Source organism: Scyliorhinus torazame, chromosome 17 (genome assembly GCF_047496885.1).
Source record: "Scyliorhinus torazame isolate Kashiwa2021f chromosome 17, sScyTor2.1, whole genome shotgun sequence".
NCBI classification, from domain to species: Eukaryota; Metazoa; Chordata; class Chondrichthyes; order Carcharhiniformes; family Scyliorhinidae; genus Scyliorhinus; species Scyliorhinus torazame.
The window spans coordinates 83,814,242-83,833,853 of NC_092723.1; the positions used below are offsets into that span (position 1 = coordinate 83,814,242).

The 19,612-nt window shown below is 50.9% G+C and overlaps 1 non-coding gene and 3 pseudogenes across 1 annotated transcript; all 4 read right to left on the reverse strand.

Annotated features, from left to right (window-relative positions):
• Positions 1–695: 695 nt before the first annotated feature.
• On the reverse strand, positions 696–881 carry LOC140394696 (U2 spliceosomal RNA). Its single transcript, XR_011935979.1, has one exon. It is a non-coding gene; the product is annotated as a U2 spliceosomal RNA (small nuclear RNA).
• A 5,600-nt stretch (positions 882–6,481) lies between these two features.
• Positions 6,482–6,651, reverse strand: LOC140394619 (U2 spliceosomal RNA; annotated as a pseudogene).
• A 5,888-nt stretch (positions 6,652–12,539) lies between these two features.
• On the reverse strand, positions 12,540–12,715 carry LOC140394617 (U2 spliceosomal RNA; annotated as a pseudogene).
• A 6,180-nt stretch (positions 12,716–18,895) lies between these two features.
• LOC140394671 (U2 spliceosomal RNA) lies at positions 18,896–19,075 on the reverse strand (annotated as a pseudogene).
• Between the last annotated feature and the right edge of the window lie 537 nt (positions 19,076–19,612).

The window sequence follows — 19,612 nt, forward strand, 5'->3', positions numbered from 1 at the left end:
AGGCCAGCATGTAGATCCACCAATAGCAGCCAAGCTCCAAAACGTTTCTTCTTTGACGACTTCAATCCCTCCGAGTTCTCCAATCCACGATCGACATGGAAATCCTCAGCTTCTCTCGATCAAATGAGACTACACTTGATCTGAGCCAAAAGGCCGAGAAGCCGAGTAATCCACATTCAACAGTGAAATGATGTGGAGATGCCGGCGTTGGACTGGGGTGAGCACAGTACAAAGTCTTACAACACCAGGTTAAAGTCCAACAGGTTTGTTTCGATGTCACTAGCTTTCAGAGCGCTGCTCCTTCCTCAGGTGAATGAAGAGGTATGCTCCAGAAACATATATATGGACAGATTCAAAGATGTCAGACAATGCTTGGAATGCGACCATTAGCAGGTGATTAAATCTTTACAGATCCAGAGATGGGGTAACCCCAGGTTTCAGAGGTGTGAATTGTGTCAAGCCAGGACAGTTGGTAGGATTTTGCAGTGAAATAGGTGGTCAATTTTGAATTTGTTTGCTTTCCCCCTTGTGCTTGTAAGATGAGGCCTTTCGTCATCCTTCATCACACCCCGTAGAAGCTGAGTAGCAGCAGCCACTTGACGGAGCGTTTTGTTGTGTGATGAAAGAAATGTGAATAAAGTGTATATTTGTATGTGTTTGAGCTGTTTTTTGACTTTGAAATTCCCCATAAAGGGGTGGTGTGCACCGTTCCTGGAGATACTGCAATACCAGGTCGATGCGTGGAGTGGACGGAGCAAGCCCCTATTCCATCTCCCTGCTCCAAAAATCAATTTAATATATGGTCCCCAGATAAGGGACGTATCAGATATTAAACTGATAAGAACAGATTTTTTTTTTTTTTTTTTTTTTCAAAAAAATATACTTTATTCATAAAAATTTATCATGAGCATTACAGAAACATTTCAAATTGTCTTGACTGTACATTTTCAGCAGGGTTACATGTTGCCTTGACTTTCTTTCATTCAATTTTGATATTGTCGTACACATATCACTCTTTACTTTACAATTCCTTCTTAAATATTTACAGTGTCATGTTTATTTTATACATTGGAGTGTTGGTTGCCCTGACCGAGGGGCTTTACACTGTTACCCACCCCTCGGTGTACATTTGCTGGAAAGACCTTACACAGTGGTCTTTCCCCATTGCGCCTTGGCGGCAGCTGCCCCAAGCCTGAGTGCGTCCCTCAGCACGTAGTCCTGGACCTTGGAATGTGCCAGTCTGCAACACTCGGTCGAGGACAATTCTTTGCACTGGAAGATCAGCAAGTTTCGGGCAGACCAAAGAGCGTCTTTTACCGAGTTGATGACCTTCCAGCAGCAGTTGATATTTGTCTCGGTGTGTGTCCCTGGAAACAGTCCGTAGAGCACAGAGTCCTGTGTCACAGATCTGTTTGGGATAAACCTTGACAAATACCACTGCATCTCTCTCCAGACCTTCTTTGCAAAGGCACATTCCACAAGGAGGTGTGTGACCGTCTCATTTCCCCCACAGCCACTCCGAGGGCAGCGTGCATTGGTGCAGAGCCTTCGGGTGTGCATGAAGAATCTGACAGGGAGGGCCCTTCTCACCACCAGCCAAGCTAGGTCTTGGTGCTTGTTTGAAAGTTCTGGTGATGAGGCGTTCTGCCAGATGACTCTGGCAGTCTGCTCAGGGAACCATCCAACGTCCTCCACGGTCTCCTTTTCCCTGAGGGCCTCGAGGACATTACGTGCTGACCACTGCTTCATTGCCTTGTGGTCAAAGGTGTTTTTCTTCAAAAACTTTTCCACGAAGGACAGGTGGTACGGTACGGTCCAACTACTTGGAGCGTTCCGCGGCAATGAGGCCAGGCCCATCCTTCGTAACACCGGGGACAGGTAGAACCTCAGTATGTAGTCACACTTGGTGTTAGCATACTGGGGGTCCACGCACAGCTTGATGCAGCTGGACACAAAGGTGGCCAACAGGATGAGGGAGGCGTTGGGTACGTTCCGCCCTCCCTTCTCCAGAGGTTTGTACATGGTGTCCCTTCGGACACGGTCCATCTTGGATCGCCAGATAAATTTGAAGATGGCCCGGGTGACTGCTGTGGCGTAGGGTCGGGTTATGTGCCAGACCTTCGCCACGTGCAGTAACACCGAGAGTACCTCACACCTGATGACCAGGGTTTTGCCCGCAATGGAGAGGGAGCATTGCTCCCACCAGCACAGTTTCTGTCTTACCTTTCCTATGCGCTCCTCCCAGTTTTTGGTGCACGCCCCAGCAGCTCCGAACCATATCCCCAGCACCTTCAGGTAATCTGACCTGACAGTGAAGGGGACAAAGGACCGGTCGGCCCAGTTCCCAAAGAACATGGCCTCGCTCTTGCCACGGTTTACCTTGGCTCCCGAGGCCAGTTCAAACTGGTCGCAGGTGGTCAAGAGCCTGCGCACAGACGCAGGATCCGAGCAGAAGACGGCAACGTCGTCCATGTACAGGGAGGCCTTGACTTGCATGCCTCCACTGCCTGGGATCGTCACTCCTCTTATGCCCGGATCCCTCCTGATGGACTCGGCAAAAGGTTCTATGCAGCACACAAAAAGGGCAGAGGAGAGAGGGCAGCCCTGCCTGACTCCAGATTTGATCTGGAACTTTTCTGATTCCCACCCATTGATTGAGACTGCGCTATAGATGTTTGTGTAGAGCAGTTTGATCCAATTGCGAATTCCCTCCCCAAACCCCATTTTGGAGAGCACATCCATCATGTAGGTGTGTGATATTCTGTCAAAAGCCTTCTCCTGGTCAAGGCTGATGAGGCAAGTGTCCACCCCCCTGTCCTGCACGTAGGTGATCGTATCCCTGAGTAGCGCGAGGCTATCAGAGATCTTTCTGCCGGGTACAGCACAGGTCTGGTCAGGGTGGATCACCGACTCCAGAGCAGACCTGACCCGATTGGCGATGACCTTTGCTAGAATTTTGTAGTCCACATTCAACAGTGAAATGGGTCGCCAATTTCGAATTTCTTCCCTTTCCCCCTTCTGCTTGTAGATGAGGGTGATGATGCCTTTCCTCATGGACTCTGACATGCTGCCTTCCAGAAGCATACTCTCGTACACTTCCAGCAGGTCTGGGCCCATCCAGTCCCACAGAGCCGAATACAACTCAACCGGTAAGCCGTCGCTTCCGGGAGTTTTACTCGTCTCGAAGGACTTGGCGGCCTTTGTCAGCTCGTCCAGAGTTAGTGGTTTGTCCAGGTTTTCCAGCTCGCTGTCGCCTATGACCTCCGTGATAGTCGACAGGAAGGTCTGGGAAACAGTGCTATCTGTTGGCTTCAGGTCATACAGTCCGGCATAAAAGGATTGGCTGATCCTCAGGATGTCAGACTGCGATGACTTTTCAGAGCCATCTTCTTCCTTCAGGCTGCTGATCACAGAGGTCTCTCTGTGCACCTTTTGGAAGAAGAAGCGTGAGCACTTTTCGTCCTGCTCCACGGAGCGGACTCTGGAACGGAAGATAACCTTGGAGGCCTCCGAGGTGTAGAGCGAGGCTTGCTGGCTCTTCACCTCTTGGAGATCCTCCTTGACATCCACCCCCATCGACTGCAGCTGGAGCAAATTTTGCATTCTTTTCTGGAGCCTGGACATGACCCCTCGTCTCTCTCTCACCTTTTGAACGCCCTTGAGGATGAAAAACCTCTTGATATTCCCCTTGATTGCTTCCCACCAGAGATGTGGGGCCTCAAAGAGGGGTTTCACGGTTCTCCAACCTTTGTAATCCCTCATGAGTTCCTCGATGTTCTCAGGGGTCAGCAGTTTTACATTTAGCTTCCACATCCCCCTGCCTACCCCCTGGTCTTCCTGCAGGTGGCAGTCGGCCAGTAGGAGGCAGTGGTCAGAGAAGAACACCGGCGTTACGTCGGTGGACATGACCGTGAAAGCTCGGGACACAAAAAAGAAGTCTATCCTGGAGCGGACGGACCCGTCTGGCCGTGACCATGTGTATCTACGCTGCGCGCCGTCTGCAGGGTTGCTGCAGACGTCGAGCAGCTTGGCGTCTTTTACCGTTTCCATCAGGAGTCTGGACGTAGCGTCTAGTTTGCTGTCGGCTTTGCTGGATCGTCCAGCCGCATCGATGATGCAGTTGAAGTCACCACCCAGGATGACCGGCTTGGAGGTGGCCAACAGCAGTGGGAGTTGCTGAAGAACTGCCAGCCGCTCACTTTTTACGGCCGGGGCGTACACATTAATAAGTCTGAGAGGGGTGTTTTTGTATTTCACGTCTGCTACGAGGAGGCGCCCGCCCACCACCTCCTTAACGTCGGAGATGGTGAAGTTGCCTCCCCGCAGCAGAAAACCCAGGCCGGAGGAGCGGCAGTCGTTTCCTCCTGACCAGATGGATGGCCCGTGGGACCACCAGCTCGACCAGCGCCTGTAGTTGCTGAGGTGCGGAATTCTGCACCCCTGCAGGAACAGTAGGTCAGCTTTTACATTTGCCAAATAGTTGAGTGTGGCTACACACCGCGAAGTATCTTTGATGCTTCGCACATTTATGGATGCAATTTTTAAACCCATTATAAAAAGGTAGATTTACCAGTCTCAAGAGTCCAGAGTCTATACAGTTGGCTGTTCCAGCTGTTGAATGTTCCCCAGCATGCCGGTGGTGCTCGCAAACTTTAGCACAGTTGCAGGGCTGAGAAAACTGTTCTGGTCCGTACTGGCCCCGTGATTTTGATGCAGATGCATTGGGGGGGTGGTGTAGCCCTGGGGTTCGTCGTGGCAGTCAGTAGGTGTTGGGGTTGCAGGCCGGTCTTCACCTGGGTTGTTGCTGCTCGTTGCTATCGGGGGTTGGTCTGTGACCTTGTTTTCTTCCCGGTCGGTGGTCTGGGGGGTCTGTGCCTTCCGTTCCACGTTGGTGCTTTGCCTCTTTATCTGAGGCCGATTCTTGTCCTGTTTTCCCTCATCGGATGAGGTGTCGGCACTAAGTGCGCCGGCTGAGAGGTGTCGCTTTTTGCCACTACCCCTCAGGGGGTTCTTCAGTTTGTTTTTTTGTTTCCTCTTTCGTTTGTCCCTGTTCACGGTTTCCCAGGGCTCTTTATTCTTTGTCCCATCCTCTTCCTCTTCCATTGAGTGTTCCTCATCAGATGGGGCTGGGGTTGGGTTGTCAGGAGGTGCTGGGGCCTCCTCTTTTTGTTGGGGGCCCTTCTGTTGCTTTTCCTCATTCTGAACCGTGGTGTCTTTTTCGGTGGAGGGTGTATGCACCTCCTCTCTGGTCGCCTTTTTGACTCCGCTGCTGATGATCTGTGCATATGTCGCCCCGCGTTTCGGGCAGGCCCTGTAAAGATGGCCGGCCTCCCCACACAGGTTGCAGCACTTGTCTTCCTTGCAGTCCTTAGTCATGTGTCCCTCCTGCCTGCAGTTCTTGCAGAAGGTCACACTGCAGTTTGCGGCAACATGCCCCGTTTTGCCACAGGCATGGCATACTCGTGGCTGTCCCACGTAGTAGAGGTAGCCACGATTTACTCCAATAGCGAAATTGGAGGGGGGATGCAGGATGGCTCCGTTGCTGTCCGTTCTTAGGGTCACCTTGACCTGGTGCTCACTTGTCCAGATGCCGAAGGTGTCTTTCACTTGCACGCTGTCACTTTTCAGCTCAGCGTACCTGGCGAGGAACGTGAGCACATCAGACACAGGGTCGTGGGGGTTGTACGTGTGCAGTGTAACAACCCGATTTCGCTGTGCCGGTAGCGTAAACAGAGGCTCCGCAGTCAGGATCGACAGGGGACTCTGGTTACCTTTTTCCTTGAAGACGTTCAAGAATTTGATGCACGCTGCGACGCTCTTGAAGGTGACATCAAAGAAGCCATTCTTGGGGAAGTTTTGCAAGCAGAAGATTTCTGTTGCTTTAAACCCACAACACTCGAGCAGCACCCGCTTCACGAAGAGTGTCCGATCCAAAGGTGACTCTCCTTCCGTTTTCTTCACTGTGACTCGGACAGTGTTTCGCACTCCCCAGCCTGGTGGTCGGGATGTAGCTGCATCCATAGCTCGTACGTTGGGTGTGAAACTGTATCGGCGTTAGGCCTAAACCCGAGGTTTAGGCCAGCATGTAGATCCACCAATAGCAGCCAAGCTCCAAACGTTTCCTCTTTGACGACTTCAATCCCTCCGAGTTCTCCAATCCACGATCGACATCGAAATCCTCAGCTTCCCTCGATCAAATGAGACTACACTTGATCTGAGCCAAAAGGCCGAGAAGCCAAGTAATCCACATTCAACAGTGAAATGGGTCGTAAATTTTGAATTTGTTTGCTTTCCCCCTTCTGCTTGTAAGATGAGGGTGATGATGCCTTTCGTCATCCTTCATCACACCGGGGCCAGGTAGAAGCTGAGTAGCAGCAGCCACTTGACGAAGCGTTTTGTTGTGTGATGAAAGAAATGTGAATAAAGTGTATATTTGTATGTGCTTGAGCTGTTTTTTGACTTTGAAATTCCCCATAAAGGGGTGGTGTGCACCGTTCCTGGAGACCAGGTCGATGCGTGGAGTGGACGGAGCAAGCCCCTATTCCATCTCCCTGCTCCAAAAATCAATTTAATATATGGTCCCCAGATAAGGGACGTATCAGATATTAAACTGATAAGAACAGATTTTTTTTTTTTTTTTCAAAAAAATATACTTTATTCATAAAAATTTATCATGAGCATTACAGAAACATTTCAAATTGTCTTGACTGTACATTTCCGGCAGGGTTACATGTTGCCTTGACTTTCTTCCATTCAATTTTGGTATTGTCATACACATATCACTCTTTACATTACAATTCCTTCTTAAATATTTTTCGTGCCAGTTTTTTTTTGTACATTGGAGTGTTGGTTGCCCAGACCGAGGGGCTTTACACTGTTACCCGCCCCTCGGTGTACATTTGCTGGAAAGACTTTACACAGTGGTCTTTCCCCATTGCGCCTTGGCGGCAGCTGCCCCAAGCTTGAGTGCGTCCCTCAGCACGTAGTCCTGGACCTTGGAATGTGCCAGTCTGCAACACTCGGTCGAGGACAATTCTTTGCACTGGAAGATCAGCAAGTTTCGGGCAGACCAAAGAGCGTCTTTTACCGAGTTGATGACCTTCCAGCAGCAGTTGATATTTGTCTCGGTGTGTGTCCCTGGAAACAGTCCGTCGAGCACAGAGTCCTGTGTCACAGATCTGTTTGGGATAAACCTTGACAAATACCACTGCATCTCTCTCCAGACCTTCTTTGCAAAGGCACATTCCACAAGGAGGTGTGTGACCGTCTCATTTCCCCCACAGCCACTCCGAGGGCAGCGTGCATTGGTGCAGAGCCTTCGGGTGTGCATGAAGAATCTGACAGGGAGGGCCCTTCTCACCACCAGCCAAGCTAGGTCTTGGTGCTTGTTTGAAAGTTCTGGTGATGAGGCGTTCTGCCAGATGACTCTGGCAGTCTGCTCAGGGAACCATCCAACGTCCTCCACGGTCTCCTTTTCCCTGAGGGCCTCGAGGACATTACGTGCTGACCACTGCTTCATTGCCTTGTGGTCAAAGGTGTTTTTCTTCAAAAACTTTTCCACGAAGGACAGGTGGTACGGTACGGTCCAACTACTTGGAGAGATCCGCGGCAATGAGGCCAGGCCCATCCTTCGTAACAGCGGGGACAGGTAGAACCTCAGTATGTAGTGACACTTGGTGTTTGCATACTGGGGGTCCACGCACAGCTTGATGCAGCTGGACACAAAGGTGGCCAACAGGATGAGGGAGGCGTTGGGTACGTTCCGCCCTCCTTTCTCCAGAGGTTTGTACATGGTGTCCCTTCGGACACGGTCCATCTTGGATCGCCAGATAAATTTGAAGATGGCCCGGGTGACTGCTGTGGCGTAGGGTCGGGTTATGGGCCAGACCTGCGCCACGTACAGCAACACCGAGAGTACCTCACACCTGATGACCAGGGTTTTGCCCGCAATGGAGAGGGAGCGTTGCTCCCACCAGCCCAGTTTCTGTCTTACCTTTCCTATGCGCTCCTCCCAGTTTTTGGTGCACGCCCCAGGAGCTCCGAACCATATCCCCAGCACCTTCAGGTAATCTGACCTGACAGTGAAGGGGACAAAGGACTGGTCGGCCCAGTTCCCAAAGAACATGGCCTCGCTCTTGCCACGGTTTACCTTGGCTCCAGAGGCCAGTTCAAACTGGTCGCAGGTGGTCAAGAGCCTGCGTACAGACGCAGGATCCGAGCAGAAGACGGCAACGTCGTCCATGTACAGGGAGGCCTTGACTTGCATGCCTCCACTGCCTGGGATCGTCACTCCTCTTATGCCCGGATCCCGCCTGATGGACTCGGCAAAAGGTTCTATGCAGCACACAAAAAGGGCAGAGGAGAGAGGGCAGCCCTGCCTGACTCCAGATTTGATCTGGAACTTTTCTGATTCCCACCCATTGATTGAGACTGCGCTATAGATGTTTGTGTAGAGCAGTTTGATCCAATTGCGAATTCCCTCCCCAAACCCCATTTTGGAGAGCACATCCATCATGTAGGTGTGTGATATTCTGTCAAAAGCCTTCTCCTGGTCAAGGCTGATGAGGCAAGTGTCCACCCCCCTGTCCTGCACGTAGGCGATCGTATCCCTGAGTAGCGCGAGGCTATCAGAGATCTTCCGGCCGGGTACAGCACAGGTCTGGTCAGGGTGGATCACCGACTCCAGAGCAGACCTGACCCGATTGGCGATGACCTTTGCTAGAATTTTGTAGTCCACATTCAACCGTGAAATGGGTCGCCAATTTCGAATTTCTTCCCTTTCCCCCTTCTGCTTGTAGATGAGGGTGATGATGCCTTTCCTCATGGACTCTGACATGCTGCCTTCCAGAAGCATACTCTCGTACACTTCCAGCAGGTCTGGGCCCATCCAGTCCCACAGAGCCGAATACAACTCAACCGGTAAGCCGTCGCTTCCGGGAGTTTTACTCGTCTCGAAGGACTTGGCGGCCTTTGTCAGCTCGTCCAGAGTTAGTGGTTTGTCCAGGTTTTCCAGCTCGCTGTCGCCTATGACCTCCGTGATAGTCGACAGGAAGGTCTGGGAAACAGTGCTATCTGTTGGCTTCAGGTCATACAGTCCGGCATAAAAGGATTGGCTGATCCTCAGGATGTCAGACTGCGATGACTTTTCAGAGCCATCTTCTTCCTTCAGGCTGCTGATCACAGAGGTGTCTCTGTGCACCTTTTGGAAGAAGAAGCGTGAGCACTTTTCGTCCTGCTCCACGGAGCGGACTCTGGAACGGAAGATAACCTTGGAGGCCTCCGAGGTGTAGAGCGAGGCTTGCTGGCTCTTCACCTCTTGGAGATCCTCCTTAACATCCACCCCCATCGACTGCAGCTGGAGCAAATTTTGCATACTTTTCTGGAGCCTGGACATGACCCCTCGTCTCTCTCTCACCTTTTGAACGCCCTTGAGGATGAAAAACCTCTTGATATTCCCCTTGATTGCTTCCCACCAGAGATGTGGGGCCTCAAAGAGGGGTTTCACGGTTCTCCAACCTTTGTAATCCCTCCTGAGTTCCTCGATGTTCTCAGGGGTCAGCAGTTTTACATTTAGCTTCCACGTCCCCCTGCCTACCCCCTGGTCTTCCTGCAGGTGGCAGTCGGCCAGTAGGAGGCAGTGGTCAGAGAAGAACACCGGCGTTACGTCGGTGGACCTGACCGTGAAAGCTCGGGACACAAAAAAGAAGTCTATCCTGGAGCGGACGGACCCGTCTGGCCGTGACCATGTGTATCTACGCTGCGCGCCGTCTGCAGGGTTGCTGCAGACGTCGAGCAGCTTGGCGTCTTTTACCGTTTCCATCAGGAGTCTGGACGTAGCGTCTAGTTTGCTGTCGGCTTTGCTGGATCGTCCAGCCGCATCGATGATGCAGTTGAAGTCACCACCCAGGATGACCGGCTTGGAGGTGGCCAACAGCAGTGGGAGTTGCTGAAGGACTGCCAGCCGCTCACTTTTTACGGCCGGGGCGCACACATTTATAAGTCTGAGAGGGGTGTTTTTGTATTTCACGTCTGCTACGAGGAGGCGCCCGCCCACCACCTCCTTAACGTCGGAGATGGTGAAGTTGCCTCCCCGCAGCAGAATACCCAGGCCGGAGGAGCGGCAGTCGTTTCCTCCTGACCAGATGGATGGCCCGTGGGACCACCAGCTCGACCAGCGCCTGTAGTTGCTGAGGTGCGGAATTCCGCACTCCTGCAGGAACAGTAGGTCAGCTTTTACATTTGCCAAATAGTTGAGTGTGGCTACACACCGCGAAGTATCTTTGATGCTTCGCACATTTATGGATGCAATTTTTAAACCCATTATAAAAAGATAGATTTACCAGTCTCAAGAGTCCAGAGTCTATACAGTTGGCTGTTCCAGCTGTTGAATGTTCCCCAGCATGCCGGTGGTGCTCGCAAACTTTAGCACAGTTGCAGGGCTGAGAAAACTGTTCTGGTCCGTACTGGCCCGGTGATTTTGATGCAGATGCATTGGGGGGGTGGTGTAGCCCTGGGGTTCGTCGTGGCAGTCAGTAGGTGTTGGGGTTGCAGGCCGTTCTTCACCTGGGTTGTTGCTGCTCGTTGCTATCGGGGGTTGGTCTGTGACCTTGTTTTCTTCCCGGTCGGTGGTCTGGGGGGTCTGTGCCTTCCGTTCCACGTTGGTGCTTTGCCTCTTTATTTGAGGCCGATTCTTGTCCTGTTTTCCCTCATCGGATGAGGTGTCGGCGCTAAGTGCGCCGGCTGAGAGGTGTCGCTTTTTGCCACTACCCCTCGGGGGGTTCTTCAGTTTGTTTTTTTGTTTTCTCTTTCGTTTGTCCCTGTTCACTGTTTCCCAGGGCTCTTTATTCTTTGTCCCATCCTCTTCCTCTTCCATTGAGTGTTCCTCATCAGATGGGGCTGGGGTTGGGTTGTCAGGAGGTGCTGGGGCCTCCTCTTTTTGTTGGGGGCCCTTCAGTTGCTTTTCCTCATTCTGAGCCGTGGTGTCTTTTTCGGTGGAGGGTGTATGCACCTCCTCTCTGGTCGCCTTTTTAACTCCGCTGCTGATGATTTGAGCGTATGTCGCGCCGCGTTTCGGGCAGGCCCTGTAAAGATGGCCGGCCTCCCCACACAGGTTGCAGCACTTGTCTTCCTTGCAGTCCTTAGTCACGTGTCCCTCCTGCCTGCAGTTTTTGCAGAAGGTCACACTGCAGTTTGCGGCAACATGCCCCGTTTTGCCACAGGTGTGGCATACTCGTGGCTGTCCCACGTAGTAGAGGTAGCCACGATTTACTCCAATAGCGAAATTGGAGGGGGGATGCAGGATGGCTCCGTTGCTGTCCGTTCTTAGGGTCACCTTGACCTGGTGCTCACTTGTCCAGATGCCGAAGGTGTCTTTCACTTGCACGCTGTCACTTTTCAGCTCAGCGTACCTGGCGAGGAACGTGAGCACATCAGACACAGGGACGTGGGGGTTGTACGTGTGCAGTGTAACAACCCGATTTCGCTGTGCCGGTAGCGTAAACAGAGGCTCCGCAGTCAGGATCGACAAGGGACTCTGGTTACCTTTTTCCTTGAAGACGTTCAAGAATTTGATGCACGCTGCGACGCTCTTGAAGGTGACATCAAAGAAGCCATTCTTGGGGAAGTTTTGCAAGCAGAAGATTTCTGTTGCTTTAAACCCACAACACTCGAGCAGCACCCGCTTCACGAAGAGTATCCGATCCAAAGGTGACTCTCCTTCCGTTTTCTTCACTGTGACTCGGACAGTGTTTCGCACTCCCCAGCCTGGTGGTCGGGATGCAGCTGCATCCATAGCTCGTTCGTTGGGTGTGAAACTGTATCGGCGTTAGGCCTAAACCAGAGGTTTAGGCCAGCATGTAGATCCACCAATAGCAGCCAAGCTCCAAAAGTTTCCTCTTTTACGACTTCAATCCCTCCGAGTTCTCCAATCCACGATCGACATGGAAATCCTCAGCTTCCCTCGATCAAATGAGACTACACTTGATCTTAGCCAAAAGGCCGAGAAGCCGAGTAATCCACGTTCAACAGTGAAATGATGTGGAGATGCCGGCATTGGACTGGGGTGAGCACAGTACGAAGTCTTACAACACCAGGTTAAAGTCCAACAGGTTTGTTTCGATGTCACTAGCTTTCGGAGCGCTGCTCCTTCCTCAGGTGAATGAAGAGGTATGCTCCAGAAACATATATATGGACAGATTCAAAGATGCCAGACAATGCTTGGAATGCGACCATTAGCAGGTGATTAAATCTTTACAGATCCAGAGATGGGGTAACCCCAGGTTTCAGAGGTGTGAATTGTGTCAAGCCAGGACAGTTGGTAGGATTTTGCAGTGAAATGGGTGGTCAATTTTGAATTTGTTTGCTTTCCCCCTTGTGCTTGTAAGATGAGGCCTTTCGTCATCCTTCATCACACCCCGTAGAAGCTGAGTAGCAGCAGCCACTTGACGGAGCGTTTTGTTGTGTGATGAAAGAAATGTGAATAAAGTGTATATTTGTATGTGTTTGAGCTGTTTTTTGACTTTGAAATTCCCCATAAAGGGGTGGTGTGCACCGTTCCTGGAGATACTGCAATAACAGGTTGATGCGTGGAGTGGACGGAGCAAGCCCCTATTCCATCTCCCTGCTCCAATAATCAATTTAATATATGGTCCCCAGATAAGGGACGTATCAGATATTAAACTGATAAGAACAGATTTTTTTTTTTTCAAAAAAATATACTTTATTCATAAAAATGTATCATGAGCATTACAGAAACATTTCAAATTGTCTTGACTGTACATTTCCGGCAGGGTTACACGTTGCCTTGACTTTCATTCAATTTTGATATTGTCGTACACATATCACTCTTTACATTACAATTCCTTCTTAAATATTTACAGTGGCATGTTTGTTTTATACATTGGAGTGTTGGTTGCCCAGACCGAGGGGCTTTACACTGTTACGCGCCCCTCGGTAACTGATAAGAACAGATTTTTTTTTTTTTTTTTTTCTTTTTTTCAAAAAAATATACTTTATTCATAAAAATTTATCATGAGCATTACAGAAACATTTCAAATTGTCTTGACTGTACATTTTCGGCAGGGTTACATGTTGCCTTGACTTTCTTTCATTCAATTTTGATATTGTCGTACACATATCACTCTTTACATTACAATTCCTTCTTAAATATTTACAGTGGCATGTTTGTTTTATACATTGGAGTGTTGGTTGCCCAGACCGAGGGGCTTTACACTGTTACGCGCCCCTCGGTGTACATTTGCTGGAAAGACTTTACACAGTGGTCTTTCCCCATTGCGCCTTGGCGGCAGCTGCCCCAAGCTTGAGTGCGTCCCTCAGCACGTAGTCCTGGACCTTGGAATGTGCCAGTCTGCAACACTCGGTCGAGGACAATTCTTTGCACTGGAAGATCAGCAAGTTTCGGGCAGACCAAAGAGCGTCTTTCACCGAGTTGATGACCTTCCAGCAGCAGTTGATATTTGTCTCGGTGTGTGTCCCTGGAAACAGTCCGTCGAGCACAGAGTCCTGTGTCACAGATCTGTTTGGGATAAACCTTGACAAATACCACTGCATCTCTCTCCAGACCTTCTTTGCAAAGGCACATTCCACAAGGAGGTGTGTGACCGTCTCATTTCCCCCACAGCCACTCCGAGGGCAGCGTGCATTGGTGCAGAGCCTTCGGGTGTGCATGAAGAATCTGACAGGGAGGGCCCTTCTCACCACCAGCCAAGCTAGGTCTTGGTGCTTGTTTGAAAGTTCTGGTGATGAGGCGTTCTGCCAGATGACTCTGGCAGTCTGCTCAGGGAACCATCCAACGTCCTCCACGGTCTCCTTTTCCCTGAGGGCCTCGAGGACATTACGTGCTGACCACTGCTTCATTGCCTTGTGGTCAAAGGTGTTTTCCTTCAAAAACTTTTCCACAAAGGACAGGTGGTACGGTACGGTCCAACTACTTGGAGCGTTCCGCGGCAATGAGGCCAGGCCCATCCTTCGCAACACCGGGGACAGGTAGAACCTCAGTATGTAGTGACACTTGGTGTTTGCATACTAGGGGTCCACGCACAGCTTGATGCAGCTGGACACAAAGGTGGCCAACAGGATGAGGGAGGCGTTGGGTACGTTCCGCCCTCCCTTCTCCAGAGGTTTGTACATGGTGTCCCTTCGGACACGGTCCATCTTGGATCGCCAGATAAATTTGAAGATGGCCCGGGTGACTGCTGTGGCGTAGGGTCGGGTTATGGGCCAGACCTGCGCCACGTACAGTAGCACCGAGAGTACCTCACACCTGATGACCAGGGTTTTGCCCGCAATGGAGAGGGAGCGTTGCTCCCACCAGCCCAGTTTCTGTCTTACCTTTCCTATGCGCTCCTCCCAGTTTTTGGTGCACGCCCCAGCAGCTCCGAACCATATCCCCAGCACCTTCAGGTAATCGGACCTGACAGTGAAGGGGACAAAGGACCGGTCGGCCCAGTTCCCAAAGAACATGGCCTCGCTCTTGCCACGGTTTACCTTGGCTCCCGAGGCCAGTTCAAGCTGGTCGCAGGTGGTCAAGAGCCTGCGCACAGACGCAGGATCCGAGCAGAAGACGGCAATGTCGTCCATGTACAGGGAGGCCTTGACTTGCATGCCTCCACTGCCTGGGATCGTCACTCCTCTTATGCCCGGATCCCTCCTGATGGACTCGGCAAAAGGTTCTATGCAGCACACAAAAAGGGCAGAGGAGAGAGGGCAGCCCTGCCTGACTCCAGATTTGATCTGGAACTTTTCTGATTCCCACCCATTGATTGAGACTGCGCTATAGATGTTTGTGTAGAGCAGTTTGATCCAATTGCGAATTCCCTCCCCAAACCCCATTTTGGAGAGCACATCCATCATGTAGGTGTGTGATATTCTGTCAAAAGCCTTCTCCTGGTCAAGGCTGATGAGGCAAGTGTCCACCCCCCTGTCCTGCACGTAGGCGATCGTATCCCTGAGTAGCGCGAGGCTATCAGAGATCTTCCTGCCGGGTACAGCACAGGTCTGGTCAGGGTGGATCACCGACTCCAGAGCAGACCTGACCCGATTGGCGATGACCTTTGCTAGAATTTTGTAGTCCACATTCAACCGTGAAATGGGTCGCCAATTTCGAATTTCTTCCCTTTCCCCCTTCTGCTTGTAGATGAGGGTGATGATGCCTTTCCTCATGGACTCTGACATGCTGCCTTCCAGAAGCATACTCTCGTACACTTCCAGCAGGTCTGGGCCCATCCAGTCCCACAGAGCCGAATACAACTCAACCGGTAAGCCGTCGCTTCCGGGAGTTTTACTCGTCTCGAAGGACTTGGCGGCCTTTGTCAGCTCGTCCAGAGTTAGTGATTTGTCCAGGTTTTCCAGCTCGCTGTCGCCTATGACCTCCGTGATAGTCGACAGGAAGGTCTGGGAAACAGTGCTATCTGTTGGCTTCAGGTCATACAGTCCGGCATAAAAGGATTGGCTGATCCTCAGGATGTCAGACTGCGATGACTTTTCAGAGCCATCTTCTTCCTTCAGGCTGCTGATCACAGAGGTCTCTCTGTGCACCTTTTGGAAGAAGAAGTGTGAGCACTTTTCGTCCTGCTCCACGGAGCGGACTCTGGAACGGAAGATAACCTTGGAGGCCTCCGAGGTGTAGAGCGAGGCTTGCTGGCTCTTCACCTCTTGGAGATCCTCCTTGACATCCACCCCCATCGACTGCAGCTGGAGCAAATTTTGCATACTTTTCTGGAGCCTGGACATGACCCCTCGTCTCTCTCTCACCTTTTGAACGCCCTTGAGGATGAAAAACCTCTTGATATTCCCCTTGATTGCTTCCCACCAGAGATGTGGGGCCTCAAAGAGGGGTTTCACGGTTCTCCAACCTTTGTAATCCCTCCTGAGTTCCTCGATGTTCTCAGGGGTCAGCAGTTTTACATTTAGCTTCCACGTCCCCCTGCCTACCCCCTGGTTTTCCTGCAGGTGGCAGTCGGCCAGTAGGAGGCAGTGGTCAGAGAAGAACACCGGCGTTACGTCGGTGGACCTGACCGTGAAAGCTCGGGACACAAAAAAGAAGTCTATCCTGGAGCGGACGGACCCGTCTGGCCGTGACCATGTGTATCTACGCTGCGCGCCGTCTGCAGGGTTGCTGCAGACGTCGAGCAGCTTGGCGTCTTTTACCGTTTCCATCAGGAGTCTGGACGTAGCGTCTAGTTTGCTGTTGGCTTTGCTGGATCGTCCAGCCGCATCGATGATGCAGTTGAAGTCACCACCCAGGATGACCGGCTTGGAGGTGGCCAACAGCAGTGGGAGTTGCTGAAGAACTGCCAGCCGCTCACTTTTTACGGCCGGGGCGTACACATTAATAAGTCTGAGAGGGGTGTTTTTGTATTTCACGTCTGCTACGAGGAGGCGCCCGCCCACCACCTCCTTAACGTCGGAGATGGTGAAGTTGCCTCCCCGCAGCAGAATACCCATGCCGGAGGAGCGGCAGTCGTTTCCTCCTGACCAGATGGATGGCCCGTGGGACCACCAGCTCGACCAGCGCCTGTAGTTGCTGAGGTGCGGAATTCCGCACTCCTGCAGGAACAGTAGGTCAGCTTTTACATTTGCCAAATAGTTGAGTGTGGCTACACACCGCGAAGTATCTTTGATGCTTCGCACATTTATGGATGCAATTTTTAAACCCATTATAAAAAGATAGATTTACCAGTCTCAAGAGTCCAGAGTCTATACAGTTGGCTGTTCCAGCTGTTGAATGTTCCCCAGCATGCCGGTGGTGCTCGCAAACTTTAGCACAGTTGCAGGGCTGAGAAAACTGTTCTAGTCCGTACTGGCCCCGTGATTTTGATGCAGATGCATTGGGGGGGTGGTGTAGCCCTGGGGTTCGTCGTGGCAGTCAGTAGGTGTTGGGGTTGCAGGCCGGTCTTCACCTGGGTTGTTGCTGCTCGTTACTATCAGGGGTTGGTCTGCGACCTTGTTTTCTTCCCGGTCGGTGGTCTGGGGAGTCTGTGCCTTCCGTTCCACGTTGGTGCTTTGCCTCTTTATCTGAGGCCGATTCTTGTCCTGTTTTCCCTCATCGGATGAGGTGTCGGCACTAAGTGCGCCGGCTGAGAGGTGTCGCTTTTTGCCACTACCCCTCAGGGGGTTCTTCAGTTTGTTTTTTTGTTTCCTCTTTCGTTTGTCCCTGTTCACGGTTTCCCAGGGCTCTTTATTCTTTGTCCCATCCTCTTCCTCTTCCATTGAGTGTTCCTCATCAGATGGGGCTGGGGTTGGGTTGTCAGGAGGTGCTGGGGCCTCCTCTTTTTGTTGGGGGCCCTTCTGTTGCTTTTCCTCATTCTGAACCGTGGTGTATTTTTCGGTGGAGGGTGTATGCACCTCCTCTCTGGTCGCCTTTTTGACTCCGCTGCTGATGATCTGTGCATATGTCGTCCCGCGTTTCGGGCAGGCCCTGTAAAGATGGCCGGCCTCCCCACACAGGTTGCAGCACTTGTCTTCCTTGCAGTCCTTAGTCATGTGTCCCTCCTGCCTGCAGTTCTTGCAGAAGGTCACACTGCAGTTTGCGGCAACATGCCCCGTTTTGCCACAGGTGTGGCATACTCGTGGCTGTCCCACGTAGTAGAGGTAGCCACGATTTACTCCAATAGCGAAATTGGAGGGGGGATGCAGGATGGCTCCGTTGCTGTCCGTTCTTAGGGTCACCTTGACCTGGTGCTCACTTGTCCAGATGCCGAAGGTGTCTTTCACTTGCACGCTGTCACTTTTCAGCTCAGCGTACCTGGCGAGGAACGTGAGCACATCAGACACAGGGACGTGGGGGTTGTACGTGTGCAGTGTAACAACCCGATTTCGCTGTGCCGGTAGCGTAAACAGAGGCTCCGCAGTCAGGATCGACAGGGGACTCTGGTTACCTTTTTCCTTGAAGACGTTCAAGAATTTGATGCACGCTGCGACGCTCTTGAAGGTGACATCAAAGAAGCCATTCTTGGGGAAGTTTTGCAAGCAGAAGATTTCTGTTGCTTTAAACCCACAACACTCGAGCAGTACCCGCTTCACGAAGAGTATCCGATCCAAAGGTGACTCTCCTTCCGTTTTCTTCACTGTGACTCGGACAGTGTTTCGCACTCCCCAGCCTGGTGGTCGGGATGCAGCTGCATCCATAGCTCGTACGTTGGGTGTGAAACTGTATCGGCGTTAGGCCTAAACCCGAGGTTTAGGCCAGCATGTAGATCCACCAATAGCAGCCAAGCTCCAAAAGTTTCCTCTTTTACGACTTCAATCCTTCCGAGTTCTCCAATCCACGATCGACATGGAAATCCTCAGCTTCCCTCGATCAAATGAGACTACACTTGATCTTAGCCAAAAGGCCGAGAAGCCGAGTAATCCACATTCAACAGTGAAATGATGTGGAGATGCCGGCGTTGGACTGGGGTGAGCACAGTACGAAGTCTTACAACACCAGGTTAAAGTCCAACAGGTTTGTTTCGATGTCACTAGCTTTCGGAGCGCTGCTCCTTCCTCAGGTGAATGAAGAGGTATGCTCCAGAAACATATATATGGACAGATTCAAAGATGCCAGACAATGCTTGGAATGCGACCATTAGCAGGTGATTAAATCTTTACAGATCCAGAGATGGGGTAACCCCAGGTTTCAGAGGTGTGAATTGTGTCAAGCCAGGACAGTTGGTAGGATTTTGCAGTGAAATGGGTGGTCAATTTTGAATTTGTTTGCTTTCCCCCTTGTGCTTGTAAGATGAGGCCTTTCGTCATCCTTCATCACACCCCGTAGAAGCTGAGTAGCAGCAGCCACTTGACGGAGCGTTTTGTTGTGTGATGAAAGAAATGTGAATAAAGTGTATATTTGTATGTGTTTGAGCTGTTTTTTGACTTTGAAATTACCCATAAAGGGGTGGTGTGCACCGTTCCTGGAGATACTGCAATACCAGGTCGATGCGTGGAGTGGACGGAGCAAGCCCCTATTCCATCTCCCTGCTCCAAAAATCAATTTAATATATGGTCCCCAGATAAGGGACGTATCAGATATTAAACTGATAAGAACAGATTTTTTTTTTTTTTTTCAAAAAAATATACTTTATTCATAAAAATTTATCATGAGCATTACAGAAACATTTCAAATTGTCTTGACTGTACATTTCCGGCAGGGTTACATGTTGCCTTGACTTTCTTCCATTCAATTTTGATATTGTCATACACATAGCACTCTTTACATTACAATTCCTTCTTAAATATTTACAGTGGCATGTTTGTTTTATGCATTGTAGTGTTGGTTGCCCAGACCGAGGGGCTTTACACTGTTACGCGCCCCTCGGTGTACATTTGCTGGAAAGACTTTACACAGTGGTCTTTCCCCATTGCGCCTTGGCGGCTGCTGCCCCAAGCTTGAGTGCGTCCCTCAGCACGTCGTCCTGGACCTTGGAATGTGCCAGTCTGCAACAGATTTTTTTTTTTTCAAAAAAATATACTTTATTCATAAAAATTTATCATGAGCATTACAGAAACATTTCAAATCGTCTTGACTGTACATTTCCGGCAGGGTTACATGTTGCCTTGACTTTCTTCCATTCAATTTTGATATTGTCATACACATATCACTCTTTACATTACA